The sequence below is a fragment of the Camelus ferus genome, chromosome 8 (genome assembly GCF_009834535.1).
Source record: "Camelus ferus isolate YT-003-E chromosome 8, BCGSAC_Cfer_1.0, whole genome shotgun sequence".
Lineage (NCBI taxonomy): Eukaryota > Metazoa > Chordata > Mammalia > Artiodactyla > Camelidae > Camelus > Camelus ferus.
In genome coordinates this window covers 42,231,805-42,250,179 of record NC_045703.1, presented here as the reverse complement: position 1 = coordinate 42,250,179, position 18,375 = coordinate 42,231,805, and the positions used below count along the sequence as shown (strand labels likewise).

The following is an 18,375-nucleotide window of genomic DNA, read 5'->3' as shown; positions in this document are numbered from 1 at the left end:
AGTGCGTTTTTTTCCCCACTGTCCTAATCTTGCCTCAAGGATGCTTTGCCAAGATAAAGCATATATTTTACATGACACATCTCCCATTTAAACTTCTTTGCCGTAAACAGGCATTTCAAACTTAACAAGGGCCAGAGAACTCTTTTTCTAGAATGTTAGCTCCTTGAAGGCAGGGATTCCATCAGCTCATTTACTGCTGTACCTCCAGCACCCAGAACAATGCCTAGTACATAGCAGGTACTCAGGAAATATCTGTTGGTGGCTGCCTGAGAAATACATGATACTTCAGTGGCATATTAGAGCAAATAAATAATTGTGAATCACACACTTTAAAACAAATCATCCCTTTGGGGCACCCCCGGGCTGCTCAGTTGCCCCTCCCTGCACCACCTACCAAGGTCTGACATCTTTTTATAGCATCCATATTCTGGACTCTCCCTTTCACTCCACAAGTAAAATATACCTCTTCTGTGCACCCCCACTTCAGAGTCCTTTCTAAGAGCAAATCCAACCTATTAATCCATGAACAAAGAAGAGTTTGATCCTCTCAGCTACCTATTTGCCCATTACCAATGACACTAACTAAAAGTAGAAGCTTTAAAGAGGGAAACTTTAGGCCTGCCAAACACATCTGGGGAGAGCTCTACTCCTGATGTACTCACTACCTTCACATGGCCTAGGTACTGCTGGGTAGATGACCTTTTCTACCCCAAGTGGAAGAGGCTCCCAGACAAGGGCTGGCTCATCCTGATACACCTGTCAGGCTGCTTCTTTGAGCAGGACTCTAGTACGGAGACCTGTGAGTCAGAACGCTGATCATCCTCTCCAACAGCTCTTGGGCTAACAATTCAGGCAACTAAATTTCTCAGTCTGACAACTAGACAAAAAATAAGCCATCTGGTTTCAAACTTCAGGCTCATTATTTCATACTTCCCTCTGCAATCTGGAAATAATGAGAAAATCCCATCAGCCAGAGAGAAACCATGTGACCTGGAATAGTAGCAACTGAAGTTTTTATTAACCCACAGCAGATTTCAAGGAGAAATCATTTCTCACCAGCACCAAGTCTACTTTAGTTGTTCTTTTAATTTTCCACAGCATTAATGAGGGTATGAGAATTTTCGTAAGGCTGGAGTATGCTCTAACTGAAGTGGTTACTCCACAATTCAGCAGCAGCCTTCAAGAAAAAAAGCACTAGAAGTAAATATTTAATGCCTTCAGAGTTTGTAGATCCAGATCAGATCTACAGGTTCAAGCTAACTATGTTTGCCATATGTTGGCATATGGATTGACTCAAAAGCCATGACTATAAACTTAGAAGGTACCAATCAATAATTTACAATCACTAGATTCCAGATCCATGAAGGTGATGTTTGTAACAATCAGTCTTATTCTTTAAAAAAAAAGAAATATATATATATATATGGTTTTGAGTTTTGCCAAGACACACTGTCTATTTTACATGAAGCATCTCCCATTTCAACTTCTTTGCCATAAACAGGCATATATATAGATATATGACACACATAAACAGATATTACATTAAATGTAAGATGGAGTTACCGCTACTCTTTTTAACGTAGCTAAATTTTAACATTGTGAAACACATCTCCATCTGATATCATGGTTTCAAAGACTAGAAAGATACAAAATACCCTAAGAATTGAAGTAAGGAAAAAGAAGTTCTGATTTGCTTGATTTCCAAACTTAATCCATATTTCTGCACCGCCTACCACTCAGGTACCCACAGTACTACCACCGCCTCTTCCTATCTCAACAGAAACCTGGGAAATACATTTTCTATTTAGAAAGTTCTAAGAAAATGCAAACTTGATATTTTTATTTAGCTTTGGAATATAGACTACTTAAAAAAAAGGGGGTAAGATTTTGTAAAATATTTTGGAACTTTGTCTCCAAAATCAAAGAAAATAGCCTTACTGGAATGCCCCAATCAAGTTTTTGATGGAAAGCTTTTCAACTTCATCCCCTTACAAAAAAAATTAAGAAAGCTGAGGAGATGTATCAAACAATGTAAAAGAAAGATTTCTCATTCGTAAGAAAAATGTCAGTTTAGTGATTTGTTTATCCAGAAAAAATGAGTAACAACAGAGTGGCTTGAAGAAGTTGCAGAGAGTCCCTCCGTAAGTAAGAGTTGTGAGCAGGGCAAAGAGCAGGAGGGCTACAAAGTATTGCTAACATTAGGGAGACGTGTTTTAATGAGGGAGAGGGTACAACTAAAGGAAAAGCTCCCTCCTTCACAATTCTGACCAGGGCTAGAATAAGTCTGTGAGGAAGTATCTGTAGAGTCTTCACACGATTCTGAGCAATGCGTGAAGAACCCTGTAACTACCAGAGACTCTCTGGAGACCTGAGAAATGAGGCTGTAGCCCAACCTTGACTGAAGAATCTGCTTGGCGAGAATGAGGTCCAACCAGACCAGCATTTCTCTGATCACATAACTTCTTGGAGTAACACCCAAGTAACAGACCAAAATGACATTCTATTATCTCTTTTCTTTGATGGGACACTTTAGAAATTCCCCACAATGACAGAATTTTGGCTCCTCATCTAAACTTAATGATGCAGAAATAATTTAGGACGTGGAAACTGAGAAAAGAAGGTGGTGTACTAAGTGAAAAATGTTTAAGGAAAAAGATTTTTTCTTCATTTTGATCAAATAATCCGATCACACCAAAAATATAATCATTTGCTTGTGTTTTTATTGAGCACTAGAAAAAAAAAATGACCTTAAGAAAAAGTAAACATAATCTTTAAAGACACATTTTCTCAAGGTCTAACTTGGAAAACTATAATATAAAAGAATTTCCCCATAATGGGATTGTCACAACTTCCACACTTGTGACTGTTTGATGGCTATCACTTCCCAGTTCTCACACTAAGTTGTGTACAGAAGTTTTAGGAAAAAAATTCTGTTGCTTTCAATTTTTCTTAAATCAGCTACAGTTCAACAACCTGAAGTAATTAAAAGTAAATGGGAACGTAATGTTTGGTAATCCAAACGTATCATGTGGCTAATTGTGCTCGCACGGTCAGCACTAGCACCAAGTTATGATGACATGAAACCATTCCACCGAAACATCCACCCCCACCCCCAAGTCTCTCAGGATGCAGTGTCGTATCTGTCACTCGACAGGGGTCACCTCCTTCTTGTTACCACAAACACCCTCACTGTCAGCAGAAGTCTGAGTGAGGCTTGAAGAAAAAAAGTAAGTGAACCTTGCTTTGTGTTCTCACAAAGCTATGAAAATACACATAGTTGCCTTCAATAATAATCTTCTCAACTCCTTACCCTTCCCAGAATAACTTTCGGTGGGCTTAAGTAGGTAAAATTAAATAGTTTGGAGTTCCTCTTTCCATAGAATTACTCACTTCACATCCAAAAGAAAGCAGTGCTAATGGCAACAGAAAAGGAGGTAAAAGTTCCAGCAGTACACCTGAGTGGTTCTCAGTCCACTCGTTAAAACCACCTGGCACAAGGGAAAAGAACCATTCCCAGGGCTTCTGAATTAGTTGATCTGAGGAAGGACCCTAAGACACTGGCAGTTTATCAAAGATTCTTGGGTGATTTTACTATGCCTTATGAACAAGGTAGTTTTCATTTTACTTTTTCTCTTACTTTCACTTATTAAAATAAGTTTTCACTTATTTTCAGCAAAGTTGAAAGCTAAAAAGAGCCTTGGAGATTGTCTATTTGTGCTTCTCAAACTTCCATGAGCAGACAAGCTGAAGTGTAGATTGAGTCAGGAAGTGTGGGTGAGGCCTGAGTTTTTTAGAGCTACAAGCTCCCGGCTGACTGTGATGTGGCCAGTCTGAGGACCAGACTTTGAGTAGCAGGGAAGTTCTTTTCCCTTAGCTTTCACAGATGAGACACCGTGGCTTCTTTAAGGTGATACAGATTGCAAAGGGACAAGATAGGACTAGAGCCCACATAATGACTTCCAGCGCAGGATTATCATACAGTAACTACTACATGGAAAGAACATTCATTCCTTAAAAGACAAACAAACTTCTAGTTTTCTATAGAAAACTGGGGGAAACTATTTCATAACAGGGTTTGGGCAATTTAGAGTCTAAAAAACCTTATTTACAGTGTGGAGTTTGTGTAAAGAAATTGGAAAGAAAGCTGTGATTAACACAAGAATCCATTTTGTGTTTTGTTTTGTTCTTAAGCAGGAAGCATTAATATATGGTAAGAGAATAAAACAAACTGAACAGAAGAGAGAAATAAGAGACCATGTACAATAGCACATGAAGGAGGGCACCAAGAGGGAGAAAATGAAACAATAGAGAGAAAATAAAAGAGACCAGGCTGACAAAAGGAAAATAAGAATAAAATAGAGAGCTGGAAAATTAAACACAGATTGTAGAATAAAAGGAAAATGCAGCATCATAGAAAGAAAAAAAAAAGGAAAGGAAAACCTAATGAGATGGAAGGATTCCTGGAAAAAGACCGTAAAAAAATGAATTGCAAGAGAATAGAAATCATGGGAAGGTGGAAAATTTAAGAGAGTCAGAAACATGGACATGTATTTTTTAAAAATTTGTCTTATTAAGTATTAAAAACCAGAAGAGGCTGTATTTCATTGATCATAATTTTTATATTTTTTCTGATCACATCTGTAAAATTTTAAAAAAAATTATAATTTCCCCACAGCTAACTGGGACTTGAAAGAAGAACACAAGAGAAGAAGCAAGAACGCCTCTCAGGAGACCATATCCTCTAGGGAGAAGGAGTTGAAGCGAGCATAAAAATTAACTAAATCCAAAAGCATTCTGTTTTTCTTGTTCTGTGTAATATCACATGTCCCAGAAACTTTCTTCCCCAGTGAGGTGACCGCATGTTTTACCATAGCAGGGTACAGGCTCTTTGAAGCCATAGTTTCGGGCACTCAACACCAACAGTACTGTCCTCTGGGAAATATCTCTCTTTGCAACATATATACAGGCTAAATATGAACTGCCTACCTAGTTCTGGTGGTTCTGTCAGTCTTTCAGACATGGGAAACACTGAACCCAGCTATTGTTGAATATACTTAATTACAGTTCTTGGGAAGTCCATTTATTTACTCATTTTTCACTGGCCATTCCTACTCCCTGGCTGTGGCTCATTTCCAGTGTTTTTTTTTTTTAATTTAAATTAAAAAAAACTTTAGTATCTCAAGGAAGAAAATAAAAATTGTTGAAGATCACTTTTCTTTCCTATGGAACAGACACTTCAAATTCAAATGCCTTCAAGGTCGTGCTGATGAATGAAGTTGGCCTGCATTAATAAGAGCACGTGCCCACCTCTAAACGTGGCTCCATCTACCCGGCTCCAGTGTGGTGCTGCCATGCAGAAATGCAGGACCAGTGCTGTCACAGGCCCGTGTTATAAGAAATGCAAGAAACGCAGATTCTCAGGTGCAATCTGCTGATTTCTAAATGTTGATAACCAGTTTGGGTTCTGTTTTATTTTGTTTTATTCTGGTTTGGTTTAGTTGTGGAATAACTGTTTGCAACCCAGCTTTAGATTGTGTATTTTCTTTTAAAAAGGTGGAAAGTTATACTAGGGGATCAAATCGGAAAGGGGTAAATGTGATGTTATGGAACAAATGGATTCACCACAAGTAACACCCCCCCCATAAAATAAAGCAAGAGTGATTCACACTTTTATAAGACATCTTTTCACCCTTGGAAAGTGGTAAGAAGGCAATTGTCATGTGATGACCTGTGTGCTCAGTAGGACGCTACTGGCCCTCCCTACTAGCCTTTGTTCCCATAGCTCTACACATTGGGAGCATTTTCTTTCCATTCACCAATGATGGGTCATTCATGTCATTTACAGGAATAATCTAGTTCTTGGGTTTTGGCTTGAAATCCTGTGGGTGAACCCCTTTCATCTGGAGTCAAAGCATGAAGGAGAAGCCACAGAGAAGAGCTCACCATGGCCCCGGTTCTGACTAAGCAGGTTGTCTGAGAGGCCCGAGGTTGCCAGTGGAGGAGGAGAATTTCCACGGCCTCCTTGTGCACCATCAATATTCACTGATAAAGAGAGACATGTTTCTTAGCGTGATAACCTGCTCGAGTCTCCTGGGGCCCACTGTAGCTGATTTTCACGAGGCCCACATCAGTCTTCCAAAACACGTCTAAAACCATCCAGTGCACATTCCAGCTGTAAATGGGAGGCACTGACCCAAGTCCAAACAAAAACAAAAATCATCTAAAACCTCCTTGCTTTCCAACATCACAGGCCTTTGAATGATGTGTTTAGATTCTCCCATGCTGGAGTTCCTCCAGACAGGGCGGGACACCTAAGTGAGTATCTCAGCTGACTGACTAGACACCAGCAAAGCGGCCTGGAAACACATGTCTGAGGTGTGAGAAAGACTAGGAAACACACTTGTGTGCTGATTATTTGCATAAATTTAAGAAACATTAATGAACAGAGATACAAACACAAGAACACTGCCTTCTCAATAATCACTGATTCCCACATTTTAGATTGTATTTATGCTGTCCACAGAACAGCAAATTAATGTTTTAAGAACTAAAATAACAAGTTTACCAGTGTGTTTTTACCTTTTGACTTACCTTGGTTTGTACCTTTGTTTCAAAAGTTTGCTTGAAGGAAATCGTCTAAATGAGCATCCTGACAGTGTCCTGTCAACCAGTTACTTCTGCTAAGCTTTACCTAAAAGTCTGTTCGCTGGAGATGGAGGTGAACTTCTAATTATCATTTGTCCTTAACACCTTTTATAGCTCTCAGTAGAAGTCCACAAAGCAGGGGTGTCTGCCATGTCCAGATTAGGATTAAATATGTCTGGTTGTGCCTGCAGGGGTGGTAGCAGGAGGGAAGTGGTTCTGCCAAGAGTACCATTGGCTAATGAGCCTCCTGGAAAGATTTTATGCTGATGGAACTGAGTAGAAACATAGCTGAGCAGCCCCCATGAACAGCAGGTAGAACAACACTCAGACACAAAGCGTGTCCATTGTGCAGACGGCTGTCATTCCATACCTCTCCATCACCACCTATGACTTCCTTCCAGCCCTCCATGGATGGAGGCATGAGTTATAGAAAGATAGTGGCTCTTCTTTCAGATAAATAAGTTGTTTCAGGGAAAAGTAATTTCTCTAGCTCTTCCCCCCCCCCAACAACCTGCTATTGTAGAACTTCTTCCTACAAAGCTCTCTTCCTCTCACCAGATGCTACTGGAAAAAATCTGAGATACACTGGATGAGAAATAAAGGTGTGAGAAATAAATTTTTCCAGAATCAGTGAAGTGCAGCATGCCACCAATATGATCATAGTCAAGTGTGCTTCAGTAGCAAATAAATTCCCCCTGTAAAACATATAATACCTATTTGTAAATTGAATTGAGTCCCCCCAAAATATATGTTGAAGTCCTAACCCTTGGTATTTGTCAATGTACCTTATTTAAAAATCTTTGCGGATGTAAATAGAAATTCGTTACATTGCCACAGCAAACTACAAGGAAGACTGAGTAATGTAATACAGCTGTATATCCAGGAGAACAACAAAACAGATATTTGGGGAAGAATTAGCAGACTCTGCCCCTGGGCATATCACCCACATCAATGCAGTAGCAGCAGCCATGAGAGACCACCTATAAAGGGTTTCATGGAGTCCAGAAGCTATAAACAAGACATCACCAAAGAGAATCAAAGTTGAGCAACAAGGGAAGAGACAGAAAGATGTCTCATGGTAGCTGAGAATGCTGTTTTTCTGAGCATTCAGGAGACACTACCTGGGTACTCCCAGTAGCATCTGGTGAGAAGAAGAGACCTTTGTAGGAAGGAGAAGTTCCACAATAGCAGGTGAGGGGTAGGGCTAGAGAAATTCTTTCTCCCTGCAATTGTAGTTCTGCATTTGCTCCAAGCTTGATGTGACCTTGGCAACCTAGTTTATACCAAATACAAAAGTAAATAAAGCACATCTAGAAGTTTTTTTAAATAGCAGTACCATTTGGGAAAGCTTATCTCCTGTTCACCTGCAATTTTCAGAATCTTACATATATATTTATGATCCAGAGTGTGAAAGTGGCACTAGAGAGTATAGTATACAATGGATTTAGGCACTATAAATGTCAACAATCGCTAACATCATAAGAAGACATAATCAGACATTATGTGCCTCCCACAGTCTGCCCAAACACCACCTCTATTCTTGCCAGAGAGATTGATGTTGAGTTTGATATTGCCTCTGGATCCAGCTGCCAATTTGCAAAAAGTACAAGAGGACAAAGGAACATACTAAACTACACCATGAGTGTGCAATCAGCAAAATCCAGACTGTGGGAATCTTTAGAGATCCAACAGTCCCAGTCTTCAACAGGAACATAGAAATATTAAAAAAAAAAAAAAAAAAAAGAAAGAAAGAAAGAAAGAAAAAAAAAAAAGAGACAGAGGGAGGAATCATAGATTTAAAAAGTCTTAAAAACTCAAAATTTTAAATAATGGGCAAAACTAAACTATAGTGTCTAAGGATGCACATCTGAATGTCAAAACTAAACACACACAGAAGGAAGTGATGACTATAAAAGTCAGGATAATCGTTACATGTAGCAGAAGGGAGGATTGTAGCCTGTAGAGAGAGTGTTTGTGTGGCTAGGAAAGTTCTATTTCTTGTCTAGTGATAATTACAAAGCTGTTCAACTTAAATTCATTAGGTAATTCATTCATGTATACATACAACCCTTTGCAAAGGTTTGTATCTGCATTTCATTTTACAGTTTAAAAATGTAAAGACTAAATTACAAAAGAAAGAAAAATGGCTGAGTAACAGCAAGTTAAAGAAGACTAGAGTGACTCTTCTTTTTAACAAAATATACTGTTCATTAATAGAAATCCAAATGTGAATTTCATTCCTTTTCATGAGATTCATCTAAAAAGTCTCCACAGTAAATAGGAGACTTAGAGATGATGTTGACATAATGGGTATATTTTTGCCGTATTAAACCAATGTAGTTTCATCCCTGGTAAACCTTAAATCCTCATTTTCCTGTAGTTTTCCCCATATTCCCCACACCCTCTTAATTCATTGGAGTTCACTGCTTCAGGAAAAGGGCAACCTACAGCCAAGAACAGCAGTCATCAATCAGCTTACAGTTTTACAATACAAGATTTGACATCCATATCAAGACTATTGCCTGAATGCAAAGGCTTTGATTTAGCAGGAGTTAGGCTTTCCTAGAGAAAAAAAAAAAAGACAGCTTTATTAAAACTTCCCAAGGTTGAGCATTTTGCATATAAAAGCCAAGCCTGAAGGACTCAGATCAATAACTAAATGTTCTAGAGTAGGAAAAAAAAAAAAAAAAAAAAAAGAGGATATGACCCAGAATCAATTTCTCGAAGACAGGAGTTGAAAAGGAAAAACGATTTTTGTGCTGGAAGAAATAGTAAGAGCAAGAAAAAGAGAAGGACATGAAATCAGATGTGAGGGGTCCACTTCCCTATCCCTGCCCAGGGGTCAAATCTCAGGAACAGAGAGTAGCACCCACATCGGTTTGGGGCACCTGAGGAGCCATTATTGAGCCTCTGCTTTCTGGGGCAGAGACTGGACCCCTCACCAACTTTTCTTGGAAGCTGTACATTGAAATGGCATAGCCTTCAGAATGGAGTGGGGGTGAAATACAGTCTTAATGGCCGAAGAAGTTGCCTGTGTGTGAGTTTTAGGACAAGCCCCAAGGGGTTCACACACTCCAGTGAATGATGGAGAAACAAACCAGAAGTCCTCATGGGGAATGCAGAGGTGTTCAAAACCTAGGTCCAAAAAGGACCTGCCACATTGATCAAGAGTCTCAAAATCAAAGATGCATAAGCATAAATTATAGAAATGATCAGGATGTGCAATAGATGGGTCATGTGCTGGAACCAGGCAAGTCAGGCACTGCAGGGCAAGACTAGCAGGGACCAGGAGGACAGCTGGTCCACTGCTGCTGCCTGGGTGGATGACCTTTCCCTTACTCCTAGATACCACTGAGGAAAATGGAAAGAAATCCTTCCAGATGCCCTTCACTGAAAAGCAACCGAGCTTTGAAATGAACGGAGACTAAGATATTTAATTTTGGCTAAAAAAATCACTGGGTCAAACTGAGGCTACTGGACCAGGAGGAATTAAGTTATCTCATCTCTGCAGAGCAGGACCTCAAGATTAATTCTAATTCTGGAACAGAAAAATTACATTTCTGCCTTCCTAAGTTGTCAGGTATAAATTTCAGTCTCCTACAATAGATTAAAAACTTTTCCATACTTGGATTAATATTACCACCTGTCAAAAAGTCATTTCACCTCTCTTTAAACTTCCACTACACACACACACACACACAATTACAGAAGCTTTGCTACATTTTAGCACTGATATCTGACCTATCAGGACAACAATACCATTGTAAAAATTGCTAAGAAAACTATGACACTTCAGGAAATTTTAAATCTCATGTACTTTATAATTCCATGTGTTAGATGACAAAACACTATAAAGGTTGAAAGCTCATTAGATGAGTGGTAGTAGAAAGACCTGGTTTTATTTATTTCAAAATCAGGCTTTTAAAAAGAGACAGATATCAGGGGAAAGTTTTAAATGCCAGTAACCTAAGTGTGGCATACACTCCTCGCTAGTGCTAGTGGTACCAATGTGGAATAAACATTGGCATCTGGCATCTGCCAGGCCATCTCAAACACTTCAGCCTTCACATGGAGATCCAGTGTCATTGCAGCAAGAATGACTCACTGACAGTAGCCCAGCCTGGGTATGTCATTGGAAAAGGAATTCTGGTCGCACATCAGGTCTTTTCAGCCACACCCATACACATGGTTAACAATCAGCAGCAGCACATCATTTGAAACAACAATGTGGAAAACATGCAATGTGGAATACATTGCTGAAGAAGTTAAATTACGCATTAATAAGATGGAGGTGGTTAAGTGGGTGCAGACTAACAATCTGAACATTTTTTTCCCACTTTATTATCTGTGATGTGGTTGTGTGCAGATCTGGTTTAACAAGTTTGTAAACAAATCATGTGCCCTTAGCAACTAAGAGATTAATCCAGCTAAATAAGGAAAGCACAACCACTAAAAGGTTTCCTAGTATTTTTTAAAGAAAGATTTAAAGTAACAGTATCTTCCTAGTTACAGTTATATTATTTATACTGTAATTTTTTTCTGTTATTAATATTTGTTCATTTTGAGGTTTTAGCCAAAAATGAGATATATCAACATATTTTGCTAACTTTACTTTCCATTTCTTTTTTTTTCTTATTATTGAAGTGCAGTCAGTTACAATGTGTCAAATTCTGGTGTACTGCACAATGTTCCAGTCAAGTATATACATACCTAGATTAATTTTCATATTCTTTTTCATTAAAGGTTATTACAAGATACTGAACATAGTTCCCTGTGCTATACAGAAGAAACTTTAAAAACCTTTTATTATATATTTTGAATTGAAAATTTAGCTGTTGTACAATATCATGCTAGTTTCAGGTGTACCACATATAGCTTGATATTTGCATCCGTTATGAAACGATTGCCACAGTAAGTCTAGCAACCATCAGTCCTCATAGAAAGTGATTACAGTGCCACTGAACGTATTGCTTAAGCTGTATACTACATCTTCATGGCTTATTTATTTTGTAACTGGAGGTACCTCTTAGCTCCCTTTACCTATTTTGCCCCTTACTCCCCTTCTCTTTGGCAACCATCTGTTTGTTTTCTGTATCTACGAATTAGCCCATTTTCATCATGTTTTGTTTATTTATTTGTTTTGTTTTTTATATACCAATCTTACATCAAGTGTGAGTACATTATCAAAAGGTAGCTTTACTTTTATAGGCATTTTGGAACTGAATGAAATCTCTCAGACTAAAACTAGATCAGATGACTTCATTTTAGTTTACTTCAATGTCAAAAGTTTTGCTTGTTGGTTCCTAGGAATTAGCAATGTTTGGACAAAAATATACTTTAGAGAAATGTTTAAGTGATTTATGTTTTATATGTAAATTCATTTTATTGTTCTTAAATAAAAAGTTATTAGCCCTTTTAAAACGAAATCAGTTGTCCCAATAGGGTCTGTATAAATCTTGTAAATGTTACAACATTCTTAAAAGGCAAAACATTCATGAACTTCGATTTGATATTTCCAAGACATAATATCACTGAACAATTAAATAGATTCTCAGCGTTTCCAATTAATATGTTTGTAAATCTTTGAGAAGTTCCTATTTTTAACATCTGGAATTCTGAAAATCATCTTGCACCATTCCCTCCATTTTGCAAATGAAATATCTGAGAGTCTGAGAAATTCAGTTACATTCTTTAGATCAGAACTGGGTCTGTGAAAAACAGTTCAAGGACCTTACTTACAGTCTCTTCCATAAGTATGATTCTTATGGAAGGCATGATTCTTACATCGCCCTTCACTGTTTGAATTGTAACAGCAGTGACTGAGGAAGGGCGGAAAGTATATGAATTAAGACAACAAATTAAGACTGAGTTTTGAAACAATATCCAAATCAGCATAGCTGCCATCTTTTCTCCTAGACTAGTATACAGAACCTACAGACTTGGGAGTCAAAATTGGAAAGAATGTTCAAAAGCAGCCTCAGTTCCAACACTCCACACTTTGGCGGGAGAAATAATTGTTCTTACTTCTTTCGTAAAATATTTAGCCTTGGAAATACAGTTAATACTACTTTCTACTCATTGTAATCTCTTAATTCCCATTGTCTTCTTTGAGCAAGTGTGTCTCAGTAATCCTTCCATTTAGTAACCATAACCTGTGATCTCTCCTCGTAATGCCAGTAATCCTTGGATTCCTCCCAGGGCGGAAGGCAGTGTCTTTTCAAATCAATGTCTTGTCCTTTTTTCAAACACATTATTATCAATAAAGATAATTCTCTTTACCTGCTTAGAGATTAAAGTATATTTATATCCTCTGTCTATTTCTTTACTATTTCATTTCTTTAAATGGCTTTGAGAGTCTGCTGATTGATTTTTCCAGCCATTTGATGAAACTGCATTAGTTCAAAAGGAACCAGTACACCACAACCTAGTCCACATTTCAGAAAGTCATAAAGTTTCACTCAGCTAGCAGTTTAAAACTTTTCTGTGTAGGGACACAGACCCCACCATACTTACCTCATCCCCAAAAAGGAGAGAAAACAAAACAAAACCAGAATACATGCTGCCTGCAATAGAAAAAGAGAGAGAGAGAGATGAGGGGGGGAAGGTGGGGGTGGAGAGAGAGAAAAAAAAAAGAAAGGGAAGAAACAAAGAAAGAAAGGGAAAAGAAAAGAAAGAAAAGAAGGAAGGAAGAAAGGGAAAGAAAGGAAGAGAAAGAAAGGAAGAAAAAGCATTAATGAGAAAAGGTTATAAGAGTGAATAAAAGGGTGGGAAAAGGTGGGAGATAGTAGACAAAAGTGGTCATTTTTCTTTAAAGAAATTGATGAAAGAGGGTATTAAGAATATGGGAGACACAACAGTTAAGGTGAGAGAGGGTAAGCAGATTCCACAACGCTGACAGTCCTAAGTTAACCAATCTTTACTTGGGTCTACCCTGACTGCTAAGTCTAAGATATTAATTTTAGTGAGAAAATCAGTGATTTCATATAAGATATAGAAGAAACTAGATAATGAAGTTCCCGGAGAGAAAGAAAGAAAGAAAAGAAGAAAATAGAGAGAAAGAGTGGGAAGCGGGGAGGAAGGGAGGAAGGAAGGAAGGACTGAAGGAAGGAAAGAAGGAAGGTAGGAAGAGAGGGAGGAAGGGAGGGAGGGAAAGAAAAGAGCATTAACATCAAGTAACTAGGAATCAAGGATGTTTAGTGCTTATTTTAACCCCTCAATGTTCTTGCTAAGGGATCTTAGGCCAGTCACATGATAACTAAAGTCTCATAAATAAAATGGAAAATTACATAGTTCTTCTCAAAGGACTTGGAGGTGTTTGATTTAGTAATAAAAGTGCCAATGCCAACACAGTTCTCCATACATTAACAATATATGAAAGTTTGTTGGAATGATAAGAAAAAGGAGAATATCGCTGATGTATATACAAATGCCATGAGGGAAAATAAATAATCTTTCAAAGCTTTAACAGGTAGAAAATTAGAATTAAAGATTCTGATGAATTAAAGTGCCTGCTGGAAAAATCAGATGTGGTGCTTTTACTCTGGCCGACCAATGTGAAAACAGATCATAGCTCTGGTAATAGTTCTATCACTCAAAGCACCCAAGGCGGGAAATGGAGCTACAACTTAAAGGAGCTGAAGGGAAAACTAATCTCTGTAAGGCAACAGCTGCTTGCCCAGATTCAAAAAGCAGAACTTTCACTCCTAGAAGTTTGCTGGTGACCAAATGAGGACCCCCAAGCTACTAGAGTATTCATCAGTCAGAAAAGGAGCAAGAATTCAGGTGTACTTAATGACCCCGTGAAACAGTCATGTTTTTTAAGCCAAGCTGGGGTTTCTGGAGGTGCAGTAAGGACAAACAAATCCAGGCTTTCAAGCTTGTTTGCTGGGCTTTACAGATGACAGAGAAACCGCTATGCCCTCATATTAACAAGTGTTACTTGAGCACCTACTATTAACCAGACTACACTGGGCACCACAAAACCAGCAAGAAATAAAATGGTGTGCACACTCACATTTTTGCGGTATGGAATACGGTGATAAATATATTGTGATAAGAGTTAAAATGAGCATATAAACAAAACACCTAAAGAGCAACAATTAGTCTTACTTGGGAAGTGAGGGTGGGGTTTTTCTACTCTGTAAGAAGCGCACAAGTGAAAACTATAAAATATAACCACTAACACAGCCCCAGCCCCTTTTATCACTTCAGGAGAAGTCAGGAGAGACATTTCTGAATCACTAGGTCCCTCGTCTCTCAACAAGGGAACTACTGGCATATCGGGTGGGACAATTCATCAATGTACTATTGAGAGCACTGCTGAGTATGTGGCATGCATGGTCCCTGCTCCCCAATTCCAGCAGCACCCCATCACCCAGTCACTGTGGCAATCAAAAGTTCCCCTGTTCACTTTCAAACACTCAGAGAGGCAGCATCTCTCTCCACTGAGAACCACTCCCCCTTCACTCCCCTTTTTCTATACTTGTGTTCAAACAATATGAGTATCAATGAACTAAGGTGTCGGAAAACACAAAGACAACTTCAGTTTGATAAGAGCTTTAATCTCAGCTCTATCATTTACAGCTGGGCAAGTTAGTGAGCCTCAGTTTCCTTGTCTGTAAATATAAGGGATAAAGCCCATTTTAGAGGATGATTATAGGGATACTCTTATAGGTGAAACTGCCTCACAATGGATCTAGCTTAACGTGGAAATCCAGCGAGTTTATCCCAACAGAGTCACAAACGTAGAAAAAGGAGAAAAAATGTTCCTCAGCAAAGTAATTTGTTTAGATGTTGACTAATTCTGGAATTCCATCATAGCTACAACAACACCAAAGCGACGACATTGGCTCTGCCAGGCAAAGGAAACACAACTGGAAGCTGCTCAGCCAGCCTTTTGCATACAGCATTCTGCTGCACTGCAAACCATCCGACTGGCTGTCCAGAAACACTGACCCTAACTCTTAAAAGACTAGCATAGCACTCACCAAAACTATTTTGCACATTATGGTCAGAAATGCTACCAGATACCATCTATTTGTTTTCAGCTCTCCCATAACAATTATTTTATGGTTTATAAAGCACAGCCACACCCAATCTCTCACTCAGTTCTCACAGCACACCTGGGTATAGTTCATAGCATCAGTCTGTAGGTAATGTTTCCTCACGTTACAGATGAGGAAACTAATAAAAAGTAACTGAATCAAGCATTATGATAATAATTGCAGCAGTTAACATTGCATATTTTAATATTAATTATTATACTTATTAAATAATGTATTAATAATGCAAATATATTAAAACTTACATTCATTAATAATAGTCACTATTAATATTATCTATCATCAATCTCATTTAATGGTGATTTACTATGTATCAACCACTCTAAGTGACTTAAACTTTTAAATTTTATTTTTTAAAAACACTTTGTAATAAATATTATTATCCCTACTTTACCAGGAAGAAAACAAACTTAGAGAGCTTAAATAACTACCTAAAATATTACAGCTTTTAAGCAGTGGAGAGAGAACTTCAACCCACATCTGTTTAGTTTAAAAATGTTAAGCTATATTGCCTCTCATAATATGCTTCCAAGTGATGCTCAGATACAGCGGCCAGCAGAATCTTTCATTACAGGGGCTTTCATGGAAATAAAGTACTTTTGGAAAGATATATGTAATTTAATAGATCACATAAACTTTCCCTACATTTAATTAAGGAGCTAAGCCATCTGTAACATTTTCTGCCATTTCTACACTTGGGTTGATAGGCTAGGCACTGAAGGAGGCCATGTTGCTTTGCCTGGTGAGGCCATGTCGGTCAGGACACCATGGCTTGGCTGGCCAGGCTCTGGCCATGAACCAGGCTAACTGAGAGGCTAGCAGGTCAATATCAGGAGTGACAGCAAACAAAAATATGTCTAGAAAGTAAGAACTAAATGTATAAATCACTAAGTACAATTTAACTTAACCTCTCTCAACTTTATTACACAAGGCATCATACAGTCTCATATTTATTTTGAATGCCTCTCTAATCTTCCCTTTACAGTTGGAAAGAGAAAATTCTGGGTTGTGTTTTTAACCTGCTTCATTTGTTCAGTCCTCGCACCCCTCCCACACACTCTCTGGGTGGCTCCACTTCATTTTAAATCCCCACCTGCAAAGCTTCCTCCACAGATGTGACTGTGGAGGAGCGCTAGGGACAAGAGGTGACTGTAGAGACAGAGCATTTCAGCAGCACTGTCATACTACAATAGACCACTCAATGTGATTTCTTTAAAGACCAGAGGAATGGCCATCACAGACATTTGATGGTGTATACCAACTGTTGAAATACAATGCTTTTCCTTAGAAATTTAATGTTGTCCCTAGGAATATAAAGTCTTTTGATTTGCCTAGCAAATATGCAATCTTGCAAATATAGCTTTCCAAAATTAATTCCAAAATGGTGTGCTTTCAAAGCAACAGCTGAATAGTAAACTGCCCAAGATTCTTAAAGATTTAAAGTGATATGATATTATGAGCATATTTATTATTTTGGCACAGGTAACAACTAAAAAATTAAATGAAATTTAATAAAAGGGCTCTAATAAAAAAGAAAAAGGAGAGAAAAAATAAATGCTGCCAAATAACCCAGAAAAATAGCTCTGAAACCCTACGCTTTTTTGTTATATGCTTATTCACGCTTTTCCCTCTGACCTCCTTTCTCTTGAACCTTAAATTCTCTTCTGTGTATTCTAAATTCTACCTACCCTTTTAGGCTCAGTTCAGTCCTCACCTCTTCAGGGAGGTCTTCTTTTCACCATCTGCTGGCCCACATAAATCTTTCCTTCACCTGAGTGCCTGCAATTGAAAATACGGTTATTACATACAATTTAACATTTACTTAAATATCCTCTAGGTGACTAGCATCTGATCATTTTAACCCTCAAACAAAATATAAGCATCCTGAAGTTATGGCTAATAGTTATTATTAATATAAACAATCACAACAAAACCAGCAGTTACTATTTATGGAGAATTTATTAGGTACCAGGCACATATAAAACATCATTGAGTCATCACAACAATCCTGTAAGGTAAATACTATTATATCCTCATTAAATACATGAGGAAACCAAATTATAGGTAGAAGATCATTTAGTTAGAAGAAGACAGAGCTGTAATTTAAAGTTACTGCCTAATCCTGCCACTTCTTAGCCCTAGAGAGCAAGTAGGCCAGTGTGTTATAGAAAATATTATCTCGTGATGAGGTTACTAAGTGTCTTTACTAAAGCCAGACAACTTCTACTGGAAAAGGTGGAAAATTCCCAAAATGCTGGATTATGGATGAGGTTGAATTCGTAAGAACAATAAGCAACTGTTATAATTTCTTCCTTATTTTGCAAAAATTCCAAAAGCTCAAATTTCCCTGGAAGGTCACTTAACAGATGCATACTTGCCATTATGTGTATCTAAACTTACTCAATGGCACATAAGAAAGCAACCACTTGTCCTTCGGGTGAAGGCTAGATTCCCCAGAAGATAAAAAACTGAAGGAAAGAATGACAATGTCTTATAAAGCATAGTTAGAAGAGGTCTCAAAAATTTTTTTTTCAGAAGGACCACACTTAGCTACAAAGAGGAAATAGAGAGCTAGAAATGCCCAACTATACAAAACACAAAATGGAAACCCAGAGAGAATAATAAACAGACGCAGAAGGCCAAGTGACAAGACCCTAACCTGACCTGA

The 18,375-nt window shown here is 38.1% G+C and overlaps 1 long non-coding RNA gene across 1 annotated transcript in view; it reads right to left on the bottom strand.

The window, feature by feature from the left end:
• The window catches only part of LOC116665382, a 155,079-nt gene that overhangs the window by 61,189 nt on the left and 75,515 nt on the right, over window positions 1–18,375 (bottom strand). Inside the window, exon 2 of the long non-coding RNA XR_004321980.1 lies at window positions 17,422–17,486. This is a non-coding gene — a long non-coding RNA (uncharacterized LOC116665382). The remainder of the gene's footprint in view (window positions 1–17,421; window positions 17,487–18,375) is intronic.